The sequence below is a fragment of the Camelus dromedarius genome, chromosome 15, assembly GCF_036321535.1.
Source record: "Camelus dromedarius isolate mCamDro1 chromosome 15, mCamDro1.pat, whole genome shotgun sequence".
Taxonomy (NCBI): Eukaryota; Metazoa; Chordata; class Mammalia; order Artiodactyla; family Camelidae; genus Camelus; species Camelus dromedarius.
Genome location: NC_087450.1, coordinates 34,859,790 through 34,872,805, shown reverse-complemented (window position 1 = coordinate 34,872,805; position 13,016 = coordinate 34,859,790). Strand labels below are relative to the sequence as shown.

General features: G+C 38.1%; 1 long non-coding RNA gene across 1 annotated transcript; it reads right to left on the bottom strand.

The window, feature by feature from the left end:
* Positions 1-1,937: 1,937 nt before the first annotated feature.
* Positions 1,938-11,476, bottom strand: LOC135323072 (uncharacterized). Its single transcript, XR_010384213.1, has 3 exons — positions 11,246-11,476; positions 3,757-3,836; positions 1,938-2,144 (listed from the first exon to the last, which is right to left on the bottom strand). It is a non-coding gene; the product is annotated as an uncharacterized LOC135323072 (long non-coding RNA).
* Positions 11,477-13,016: the final 1,540 nt, after the last annotated feature.

Below are 13,016 nucleotides of genomic sequence, written 5' to 3'. Positions count from 1 at the left end.
GTAACAGGAATGTTTGCCTCAGGAGGAACTGCAGTTCTCTTTGGTGCATTGGAACAAGGTCCAAAAGGACCAGTGTTTATTGCTATGTGTTTTCTAATGAGAATAACTAATTCACTAAGTTTTGCTGCAGCAAAAACTGCGTCTTCTTCTATCCTTCCAAAAGCATTTCCAAATACTGTGGCTACAGTATTGGCAGGTCTTGACACTTTTTCTGGTCTGGGATGCTTGCTAGGGTTTCCTTTAGGTGGCTTCTGGTATCAGTCCTTTGCCTATGCAGTGCCTTTTACTTTTCTGGGACACATAAGTCTACCCATCAACACGTTCATTTCACATAATTATGCACCCGATCCAGGAAAACAATTAAAAAGGATAGGAGCCCCAGGTAACTCTGACAGTGGGGGACAAGTGGTATGGGAATCCAAGAGAGCCCGCCTCTTTGGTATTTCAACTGGTATCGAGTAGTGCTATCAACTATAAGGGGAGAAATGGCCGAAATGAAGCCCTGTCAAAATTTACTGTCTTTTGTCCTTCAAACACTTGAATGATTGTGATATTTAAGGAAAATAAAGTTGAATTTCAAGTCTTGTCATTGCCATTAAAAACAAACTGGACATGAGATTTGGTTTTACGTGAAAATTCCCTACCTGAGGCCTGTGACCACTGTCAGTGTGCCACGCCAGGAAGCAGCTGCAGCGAGGGGTTACTTGGCGTGCACTGCTCACGGAGATTCGTTTCATCTTTGCATATGGACTTTTTAAAAAATCCTTTTACATATGTAGTGGTTATGATCCAATGTGTCGTAAGTTAACTAAGTTTCGTTCAAATCAAATATGCAATGTTTACTTAAATTTTGAAAGCAAATTTTGACTATTTATAGGATTCTTTAAAGTACAGTTTTCCAGACAGGTGTGCTTTCCCTTCAGTCATCTTGCAGATGCACATTAAGGGCTTAGTGTCCGGACCTGCATATCTGGGGCACTGAAAGACAAATGACTTACAAATACATTTCGCTTATATTTTGTTCTAGGACTGGCACTGCTGTCAATGGAAAGTATTTTTAACTAATCTGTTATTGAGACATTAATCATATTTTTGCATTTCAGCCAACATAAAGACCCTAGCTAATATTCTGTAAGATACAGCTAATCTGAAAAGATGAAATTAATGTTTCAAATGATCTGAACTATATTTTCCAACTTAAATTAAACATGCAATGTAGATTCAGAAAGACCCATATTTTCTAACAACTTCACTGTATACTATGTTGTTGGGTTGCATAAAGAAGGAATTGTATTTGTTTCTCATAAGTGAAACCCTGGACCATGGCTTAATGTTAACTCTTTGCTTTGTCTTTCGGGTGGCCTAACCTACAGTAACACGAAGGCTGAACGTTTTTCTTTGTTGAGCTTTCACAGGCATTTATCCAGGCAGGGAAACAAAGGTTACAAATGCTATAGCAATATTGGACACAGTCTGAAGTGGTTAAAGCCTTCCGTAAAGAAATTATCCCTCAATCTGGCCTGCCTAATAGTCTTCAAAGTGGTAACAGGCTGCTCTAGCATAACTCAACAAGTTCTAAAATATTGCAAATTAACTGGAAACTACATTCATCCTGGAGAGCACAATCAGCAGGAAAAATGGAGGAAAGGAATCTTACACTAAAAAGGAGTATTGCTAAAATAAGTCGACAGTAATTTAACTTGGGATAAAGCCTTACCAGTTGCCCTGCTATGGATCACAGTGGCTCCCAGAAGCAGGCTTAAATTAAGCCCCTGTGAAATATTGTATGGTAGGCTGTTCCAGGTGTCTCCCTGGGCAAGAGAATCTGTAAATGCTCTACAAGACCTAGTAGTTGCCATCATGTCAAAACTTTGGGCACTCTACTAACCTCTGTTCATGAGTCTGCCTCCAGCAGGTCTGCCTACCTAACTGAAGTAGTCTAACATCCTTTCTGACCTGGAGATTGAGTCCTGCTCAAAACCAGAGGAAACAAGGGCCTGAATGTGAGACGACTGCAAGGTGGACAGGACCACACGTGGTATTACTTACGATGCACTTGTCTGTCAGGTTAGCTGGGGGAAAGCCATGGACTGAAGTAGCACCACCACCATCAGAATCAGAAAATGACCCAACTCCTGAGAGGCCTGGGGAATGAGAGTTTTGTGAACCCTTAGAAGACTTAAAGTTACTCCTTAAAAAAGGTAAGTATTGAGATTATAGCTTCATTGTTTAATCTTGTCTAAATGAATAGCACAGGAATCTAGTGTAATTATGGTACAGTAAAAAGTTAGTATTAATAGATATGTATTGGAAACTGGAACCAAAACTTCCAAGTTCAACGAAGTACTATAGATTTTTATCAGGTTCAAGTAGTTGTAAAAACAGAAAAAAAGATTATTCTACTGACTAAAGAGTCTAAGGAATGTTTTCTGTCCAAGGCTGATGAATTCCATTCCATAATCACCCCCTCATTGCCCCTGTTCAGCAGGAAGTAGCCAGAACGGTTGCCATCTCTTTTCCCTCAAGATTGTGGAATGGATATTGACAGTGGGGAACTGTTATAGAGAAGAACAAATCTGATTCCATATTAGGTCTATTTCGTTGGCTTTAACCCTGTCCCCTGTTTTCTAGGGTTAGTCTTGCTAGCTCTGCACCTTTTGTAAAAGAATGTTGCTTACATCCTTAAATGTACCTATTTCTCAAGGCTCTGACCTTTAAGGATATTAACACTGTTAAAGATAATAAGTTGCAGAATAGAAAACACTTGTTTTATCGGAGGTTTTACAGGGGCACCATGACCTGACCCATGTGGACAGTTGCAAGAACAAAGGATTCTAAAGACAAAGAATTCCTACACAAAGGAGTTTGCAACAATCAACCGCATCCCATCCCTTTTTAGTCTAAAAGGAACCTGAATTGTGACTTGAGTAAGATGGTTCTCCAGGACATTAGTCTGCCATCTCAGTGTGCCAGCTTTCCGAATAAAGTCGTTATTCCTTGCCCCAACACCTCGTCTCCTGATTTATTGGCCTGTCCTGTGGTGAGCAGAATGAGTTTGGGACTCTGTAACTGTGTATCTTGAAACACAGCAGAGAAAATACAAATCAAATACTAGAAAAAATATTACTTGTCAAACAAGTCAGATTATTTTCGAATGCATATGAAACGTTCTTCAAGATAGACCAAAAATGCTGGGTCATAAAAAAGAACTCTATAAAACATCAAAGTATCAAAATAATACAAAGTGTATTATCTGACCATAACAATATCAATTTAGAAATCAGTAGAAAAAAGAATTAGCAAGAAAATATCAATTGCCAAAATCCAGAATTTTTTAAATTGCATGTCATTACAGGGCCTTCATATATTAAAAAAGTAATAAAAAGTATCAACAACCTAATGCCAAAAATTAGCAAATGTAGATTAAAATGTCTGAAAATATTTCAGAATGAAGGCTGTCTCTTCTTTAAGGCAATAGTTGTGAAACTTTAATATGCTCAGAAATCACTAGGGGGTGCATTATAAAATGCAGATTCTGATGCAAAGGTCTGGGGTAAAAACTGAGGTTGTACATTTCTAGTAAATTCCCAAGTGATGATGATGCTGATAAGAAGAACTATGTGTTGCTTAAGAAGGGATACCCACTATGCATTCAAATCCTTCAGGATAGTGAATGGATTTACAAGTATACAGGACAGATGTATTTTGATCCAGAATCTAGGGAAGGAAAGCCAAATAAATGGGGTGTTGACTTACATGAGATGTTTCATAGGGACCTCTGAAGTGGCTGTCAGGTTGGAGTGGACACCAGGGTGCAGGGAGGATCTACACATTGCCTGGAGAGGTGCAAAAAAAAAATCTCAACTTCACAAATTTCAAGTACCCTTCTTGAATTGGACCCTAACAATCTAAGCTAACAAGGTAAAGATACTTATACTAGGATAATGTCAACAATGTAATTTGGGATGTTACTGGTGATAATAGTTACAGTGGATTACCTAAGCCTCTTTATTTCTACTGCCTTTTAAAATTCACAGAAATTTTCAGACGATATTAAAGTGATCAAAAATGGTTACAGTAATTAAATATCACATTAAAAATGGCCCTTGATTTGCAGATAAAACCAAGTTCAAACATTTTTCTTAATATAATGATCTTTCTAGCCTAGATTGCTTAAGTGAAGAATCTAATTAGACTGCTTTTAAAAGATTACTAGTTTTCAAAAAAAGTTAATTTTCAGAATTAAAAATATGATACTTTTCTCGTTTAACACGTGGCTGCACAGTCAATACAAGGGTACTTTGCCTCCTGTTAACATTATCTTCAAAGCTCAGCAAAAATTCCAAAATGTACATAATGAATTATTTTCTCCTTCACCTGTATTTTAATTTCAGTAATACTTTACTTTCCATTGTGATTGATCTTATATAAGCATTGATTTCTAATTTCTAATTATATCACAAAAAATCATCTTAGAGGTATATTAAGAAGAAACAAGCAGGGGAAAAACTCGCAGAAAATTGTCATAGAATAAAAGTAAGCTAGCTACCTGAATTTTGCACTATGCTAATTTCTTGGCTGTTAGCTTTAGGATAGTCTGGTCCCAGATCTGCAATTGCAAAAAATTACCTTTGTGAAGCAGATCCCACATCAGCTGGCTCTCAATTACAAAGGAGATGGGTGTACAAGGCAGTAAGACACAATGATGGCAGATGTTAATTCCACCTAGCCATATTTCACTTTTTATAATTTATACATTTAAAAAATAGTATTAGACATGTAACATGATTTGATATACATGAAAATAGTGAAATGATTACTAGTTACACTAATTAACATGTCACCTTACATATAGTTAATGCTTTTTCTATGATGAGTGCATCTTGAACCTATTCTTAGACTATTTCCAATATTCAATACAGTATTATTAACTACAGTCATCATGCTGGCACAGGAGAGCCGTGGACTTACTCATCCTACATACAACTCTGTACCATTTGACCAGCATTTCCCCATATCCCCCACCCTACCAGTTTCTGGTAACTGCTTTTCTACTCTTTGCTTTTAAAGGTTCAATTTTTTTTTTAAAAGATTCCGCAGATTAGTGAGATCATACAATATTCATCTTTCCCAGTCTGGCTTGTTTCATCAACATAAGGTCCTCCACATTCACACATGTTGTTGCAAATGACAGATTTTCTTCTTTATCATGGCAGAAAAATATTCTATTCTCTCTATATAAAATATTTCACGTATATATTCAATAATATTCAGATACTTGGGTTGGTTGTAGACCTTGGCTATTAATAATGCTGAGTGCAGAGGTCTCTTTGAGATCCTGATTTCATTTGCTTTGGGTATATAACCAAAAGTGGGACTGCTGAATCTTATGGAGGTTTAATTTTTAACGTTTTGTGGAAACATCAATACTTTTTTCCACAGAGGCTGCACCAGTGTACAGTCCTACCAACAGAGAGCAAGAATTCCCTTTTCTCCACATCCTTGCCAACAAGTTTGTTATTGCTTGTGTTTTGATAATAGCCATCCCCCAGGCGTGATGTACTGAAAACTGCAAATCCAACATTGTGGCATCTCTGATCACTATTCCTGTTATGTTCATCACTAATAAACTTGTAACATAGTATACAGTTTATCTTTCTCTTCTTACTGTAAAATCCATGAGGGAAGGGATTTTTAAAAAATTTTATTAGCCCAAGTACCTTGATGAGTAGCTTATACACAATGAAAATATGTTGACTGAATGAATGAAAATATGCTATTTACTATAGTAAGTGCCCAGGAAGATAAGAATGAACAGGACAGACATGTCTCCTGTTTTAGGGAGCTTATAGACTATTACAGTTGTCAAAGCATTTCAAGTTTGAAGAGACATTAAAATACATGCAGTCCAGCTTCAACATTTTATAGATCGGGAAATGATGGTCCAGTAATTTTATGTGGCCCTTCTAGGATCACAGAGGGACCAGAGTTCAACTATCTGGCTCATGAAGTAGCACTCTTCTCACTACACACTGTCCTTAATAATTTTCACTTATTATAGTTTGTGCTCACAGTACAGTAGGGACGACATATGCAAATATAAGACGAGTAAAGCTAACGCACAACATTATAAATGGCACTATGAGTGCTGTAGGAGCGGTGTGAACAAATAACCCTGAAGTAGTGCAGAACTGTAAGAAATCTCCATGCCCTGAGATTGGCAACACAACCTTCAACAAGTTGAAAGAGGAGTAAAATAACAACAAAGGTAGATACAAGGTAACTGAAGTTGTGGGGAGAGAATGAAGGAGAGTGATAAGCTCCCTTGAGTTAACTTAAATCTTTAGGCCTCTATGAATTGCAGTCCTGTTAGAGAGCAGACACTGACGATGTGGTCACAGATGAAGTCAAGGCATCGTAACAGAAATCAGATGAGAGAACATCCTGTAAATTTTCAAACAGATAAAAATAGTAGATGACTGAAATGAAGAAGTATGTTGAAGAGCTAGCTAAACAAACTGTATGTGAGTAATCAGTGCCAAAGTTGGCCATTACCGGGAGGTGACAGGTTCACTGAATGACAAGACTTGCTAGAATGGTTTGATATTTTATCTTAAATGAGGTATGGGTACTCACATGTTTGTTGTGTTTATGTATCTGTACATGCACATTTGTGTGTATTTAAGCAAGGTATTTGACAAAATGTCTCTTAATACCTTGCAGGCATTATGGAGTTAATAATTACCACACTTTGCTGTTACATAGGTGGTTGAATATTCATGTGCCAATGATTTAGTAATGAATAGATTTCAACCTAGAATGAAGTGTTGCGTCAAGTTCTCTACCTTGTCTCCGTTTTTCCCTAATATTTTATCCAGTATTTGTACATCAAAACAAAGTACAGTTATGAAATTTGGGGGCTAATATACAGGATGACAGAATCAAATATCCAAAAGATTGAGCAGAAATGGTAATTATAATTTTAATTACTTCATTTTGGAGTAGCTATTATGTGCTGACTAGGCAGCTTTATGTGCTGCATCTCATTTGGTTAGTAACTTCCCAAAGTAGACATAATTATTCTAGATTTCTTGTTGTTCCTAAAACAAGTTGTTACAGAAAATGTCCGAAATTTCTGTTTGGAAAATACACAAAACAATAACCTACTTAGTCCTACAGAGTAGTATGTCCAAATCCAGACAGGGAAATATCTAAGGTGGGAACTCACGCAAGATTACTGGGCAGACAGGAGCTCTGAATGAGTCTTCAACATGAAGTACTTGGGGATGAAGGCAAATAAAGCAAAATAAGAATACAATCAAGTTTACTGCATCACAGTAATAATTGATTCCCCCAGCTTCTTAAGAAACCCTCATTCTGCTTCTCACGATGTATTGATTTGGGTTTCTGTCTATGTGAAAGCGATACTAGTGTGGGGTACCAGCCCAATCGCAGTTAAAGGGCTAGAGTGGGGACCCGGGGACCCAGCACACTCCCCGAGTTGAGGGAGATGAAGCCGAGCCTGGAGGAAACTAAGGCAGCTAGAGCGAGGGTTAGCTCAGTGGTAGGGGGCTTGACTAGCAGGTCCCGGGTTCGATGGAGAGGGGAGAAGAGGAGAGTAATTGCTCAGTTATTTTCCCTAAGATAGACTTTTTGGGAAGAAGATGGCTTTCACCATGTCCCTCCTTGTTGCTGTATATAAGCCTTTGGTCATAGGTCCCTTCAACTCTATTTGAACACAAGTGGTAAAAAAAAAAAAAAAAAAAAAACACGTCTCTAAAAGACTTGCAACATGGCAAATGTGTATGTTGCTTAGGAATGTGATTACACGTCTGTCTAACAGCTTCTGTTTGGGAGTTGGAAATGCATTTCCCAGGGCCAAGAGCATATTTCAGCTGAGGCAGCAAGTTGGTTATAAGGTCCTAGGCTTTATTTCAGAAAATGAAAACCAAACCAATCAAACAGAAAGACAGGCCTCGAAGTCTAACCAAGGCCTCACGTCTTTCTAAATTTCCTTTCATGATTCCCACAGAGTGCATCATACCGCTCGGAGTGAAATGAGACCCTGCGCGTTCACTCTCTTCTGTGTATGTTTCAAAAGATGCCAGTCTCAGAGCAGGCCCAGTTTTTAGAGCCATACCGTCAATGCCAGTGACAGACGTTTGCGTTGTGCATTCCTTTTTTTTTTTTTTCAAAAGTCATTTATATCAAAATCAGTCTCGGGAGGGCACAGAGTGGCAGCTTGGGATGGTCCATTACAGAGTATTTGGTTCATTATTTTGATCTGTGAAAGTGCAGTACGTGGCTGACATAGCCATCCCTCTGCTGCAAGAGGTCAGCTCCCCCCCCAGGGACAGGTCTGATCCTCGCCTAGAGAGGCCCATCTGCCTTTGGATTGTCCTCTTCTGCTTCTGGCGCCCGGGGTCCCCTTTGCCCTACGCTCTCCCCATAAATCCAGAACTATGATTCATGAGATGTGAGCCTCTGAGAGTTATATAACTTGACATAATTTTGAAAAGTAAAATATACTCTATATCCAAAAAGATATATTTCTAGTCAGAGGTGTCCTGATGTTTAGCTGCATCTCTTAAATCTGCCTTAATATTTTAGTATTATATTTAACCCCTCATTCCCTTTCACCATAACTCAGAGTCGTCATCATTGTAAGCTCTGATTTTAGCGTATCGGCTAGAAAGTAGGGGAAAAGGAGTAATTAATGATTGAAGGAAAACTTTTCCCTTTAATATTCCTTTTGAAGATAGTACAAGGAGTGCCTTTAAATATAATGAAAGTTTACCACATATATTTACATAACTCCTGCCCCCTCCAGTCCCAATCTTCCCATATTCATGTTCTTTATACCTGCATTATTTGCTATCAATTCCTTTATCTTTCTATGATACTTCATTTATCATTCTAATTTGTTTAACCTCTCTGAAATATCCTTTCTTAAATAAGGGCTAAAATTCTATGTGTGAATTATGGAAGAGTCTCCAGAAACAAGATGAATCAATTTTTCAGCAAACAGCCATGCCATACAGGAAGTAAAAGGCTAAAAACACGTTAGCCGAGGTGTATACTGTACCTACATATGACTTACAACAATCTGACCTGTGTTTCACAATATCTCTATTATTGTATTGCATGAAAATTAAGCATAAATGAGAATGATTAATCTCATGTCTGCATTTCTTTTTCATGCTAAACAAAAGCATGTTTTTCTCACCTCTTTGCATGCTTTCCAGTGTATATAAATGACATGCACTGAAGTATGAGTTCCTCAAAGGAAACACCACTTCACAGTGTGTCCCCAGTCTTAGCACAATGTCTGCTTTATGAGAATTTCATAATAAATGTTGAATGAGTAAATCTTTATCTATCCATACACTGAAGTCGACAGTCGTTCATGAAAACATATAAGCCTCATTTCGGACTGCCTTACTGACGAACTGAGATGATCACATCTACACAATTCTGGACTTCTGAGACCCTTATCTGTGTCTGGCATTGCTCTATACTCTGAGAAGCCACAGTCCATCCTCTCTAGAAGCTAACAGTCAACTCAAGGGGGTGGATTAGACAAGAAAACAATGTGAAATCGCTGGATCATAAACTGCCTATGGGAGAGTGAAAAGGCCTGAATATACTGCTTAGGAATTTGATTATCTTACAGGCAACAGGTGTATCTTGCATTATTTTTAAGCAGATAGTGACACATTAACAAGTAAGCAGTCTCACACTCCAAAAGCCGTAATCATCTGTACCTATAACTCTAGCCCAGGGCTAATAATTCCTGGAGCTGCCATTCCAGCTTCCCTCTCAGTGGTTCGTATCCTCATCTACTTATAAAAATCACCTGGAGAGCACAGAAAAAATAAAGTCTGGGCCTCAGTATTTTGATTTTTCAATATGACTTGGGGCTCAGGCATCATTTTTTAAAAGAAGCACCTCCAGGCAACCCTAATACTTGATCATGGTTGAAAATCATCGTCATTGTTCTGTTCGTTTTCTTCCTTCCACATCGCGGAAGAACGAGGAATCAGAAATTCAGAGAGGAGCCTCTTGGTAGACGACTGATACTGGGAGCTGTGATAGCAGTGTGATGCTGCAGGAAGTCATGCGGGTTTGTAACGCACCCATGTACTAGGAAACAAGTTAGTGATGCTCTACTCTACCCATCCACCTAGACTCTCTGGGTAAAGACGTTCTAGCAGTGCCAGGCAAGCCAGGTCCAAATCTTACATTCATCTTTGATCTGATTCTGAAGATGAAGGAGGAAGGGAAAAGAGGAAAGAGAAAAAATGTAAGGCCCCTAGGGATAGGGGAATTGAATGTGAAGGTGGGAAATGGGAAAAAGAGAGACAGAAGTAAAAATAAATTGAAATGATAAATTCCCTCTCATCCTCATTTTGCCATCAAACTAACATGATTCCAGAGGAGTGGAACAAAGATGCCTTCTCACAAATCTGGAAAAATAAGCTACTGTGGAGGACCCAGGTCTTTCCATGGAAAGAAAGTACTCATAGATTTTATTATTTATCTTGATTAAAGATTTTTGTCATTCATAGAGTCACAAGAAAACAAATTACTCAATGTCTGAGTACTTTGGCAGCTTTCCACATTTTGCAGTTATGCTTCACACGCACACACGCACGCACGCACGCACGCATACTCCTCAATACAAACACCCTAATAGGCACCACAACATTGTAGCATGGCCTTGACGGGCTGTATCATAGCAGCAGGCACTTGCCTTCAGGGTCCTTTTCAACACTCAGGGTCCACTGAACTTTATTATTTTCCTCACAGCTTTATTCCTTGAGCTGAGGCTTTTATTCTCAAGTGAAATAAGATTTTCTTATGTCTCAACTGGTCAAGACCAATAGATACAGTAATTTTTGACTTCCAGACTAGAACAAAGGGATAATGGGATTTACTCTAAAAAGCTTTGTAATAAATTCTCTAAATATCCCACCTCTTGTATAAAGTTATATTTAGATCCAGAAACGTAAGACACTAGTTGCCTTAACTTCTGTGAGAGAAGCTTAATTTCTTAAGTAACGAGATATCTGGCGCTGAGCTCCAGGATGACTGCAGAGGCCCATGGACCTAGCTTCTGTTTTCCAGTCTGCCATTTTTTTTTTTTAGCACATGGGCTTTGTTCTCATGATCCCAAGATGGCCAACACCCTCCACTCACGTGTTCTCTTCCCTGGAACGAGCAGGCAAAGACTCCAGTTGCTTACCTAGGATTTTGGAGAAAAATCCAAAGTTCCATGACAGCTGGAGTCATTCCTTGTAGAAAGGGTTTTCCAAAGACCCACCCAGAAATTTTCTTTAACATTTCGTTGTCCATATCTTGATCATTTGGTCACCACTACCTGCAAGGAAGACCAACATGGGCTAAGTTGACCAGCCTAGTCTGTCACCCAATCTCTCTCCTGTTCACCTCACCCCAACTTTCTTTGTTCCTAAACTCTAATATCTGGAATACAATTAAGATGACCAGTAAGAGCCTCAAAGCTTAAACTCGTGGTTAAGATTGTTGGCATTCACATCAGAAACCACAGGTTTATGGAAGAGTTGGATAAGTGTCAAGGATCACCTCGACACACAACAAATAATGTTTTCCTCATAAAAGTGCTGAAAGAACACTTCAGAACTTAGGCTTTTTAGTGACTGAGTAGTTAGTCTGACTTAAGCTTACTCAGTTCCTGCTGAGAATTGTGCCTAGGCACTCTTTCAGAAAAACTAGGGGGGAGAAAAAGGAACCAAAACCAAAAACAAACACCTGTGATTTTCTCTTTGAACTATTTTAGGATCTTGGCAGCAATTGGTGTTGACATATTAATATGGGAACACATTTTGGTGGCAGTGTTGCTTCTGTTGTTAACTTCCAGTACTACTTACCAGTGGGAGACCACTGATACTAAGATTAATGAAGTGGTTTCTTCAGCCAAGAAAAGCAGGCAGGAGTATTATGTCTGTGAGTGTTCAGTGAATACATTTATTAATGCTAATTAGAAGTATTTAAGCTAATAAGTGTTCCCATGTTCTGTCTAAATAATATATACTAGTTTAAAAACTCATTAAGTCTTTTTAATAAATATTTGAATCTACATTAGGAGTAGCCATTTCCAACCTAATTACTTGTTTTGGGATTTTTCCTGGCACATGACCACATCCATATAAACACACACACACACACACTCACACTCTCTCTCTCTCTGTCTCTCTCCCTCCCTCCCTCCCTCTCTCTCTCTCTCTCTCAAATGCCCATATTTATTTCAGAGAGTAGTTAAGTTTACTTTCCTGGTTCTCCGATTAAGGAGAATAAAACTTTCACTTCACTTAAGTGTTAACTAGACCTAAAGAATTTGAAATACTAAAAGTAAAGACATACTTACTATCTATTTAATTCTCACAAATTAAATTGTAATTAATTCTTAATGAATGGTTCTAGGAATTCTTAGGAAACACTTAAATTTTGCTTAGTGGTTGTAATTTGAATATAGCAACATTTTGATGAGTATTCAGATCTCAATAAAGTACTGTGGTTTCAGTAAGGGTTTCAGTAATTTTTCACCTTGTATTTTGTACTGTGACCTTCACATTTAAAGCAGTCATGACATTGCTGACAAAGATCTATGCTGTGTTGTAATTTTATTGTCAGTAGAAATTACACATGAGTTGCTTATATACTTCAAGGCAAGACAGTCCCTGTTTGAGGGTCAAAGCTTTGATTAGGGTCACATTACTGTTAGTGTGCAGACACATTCACATTTTGGTTTTGAAAAAAATATAGCATTCTCAGGAGCACAAATCTGCATTCTGTCCATAGACCTAACTGTCTACTACTCTTATCAGAATTCACTCCTGGAATGAGTCACCAAACTAAAATGGTTAGAACTGTTTTTCTGAAAAACAGTGATATTTCTATTTGTAATAGTCCATCACTAATCAACACTTAGAATGTCCATTTTTTTCTTGAAGCTATTATTTTATAACACAAATATT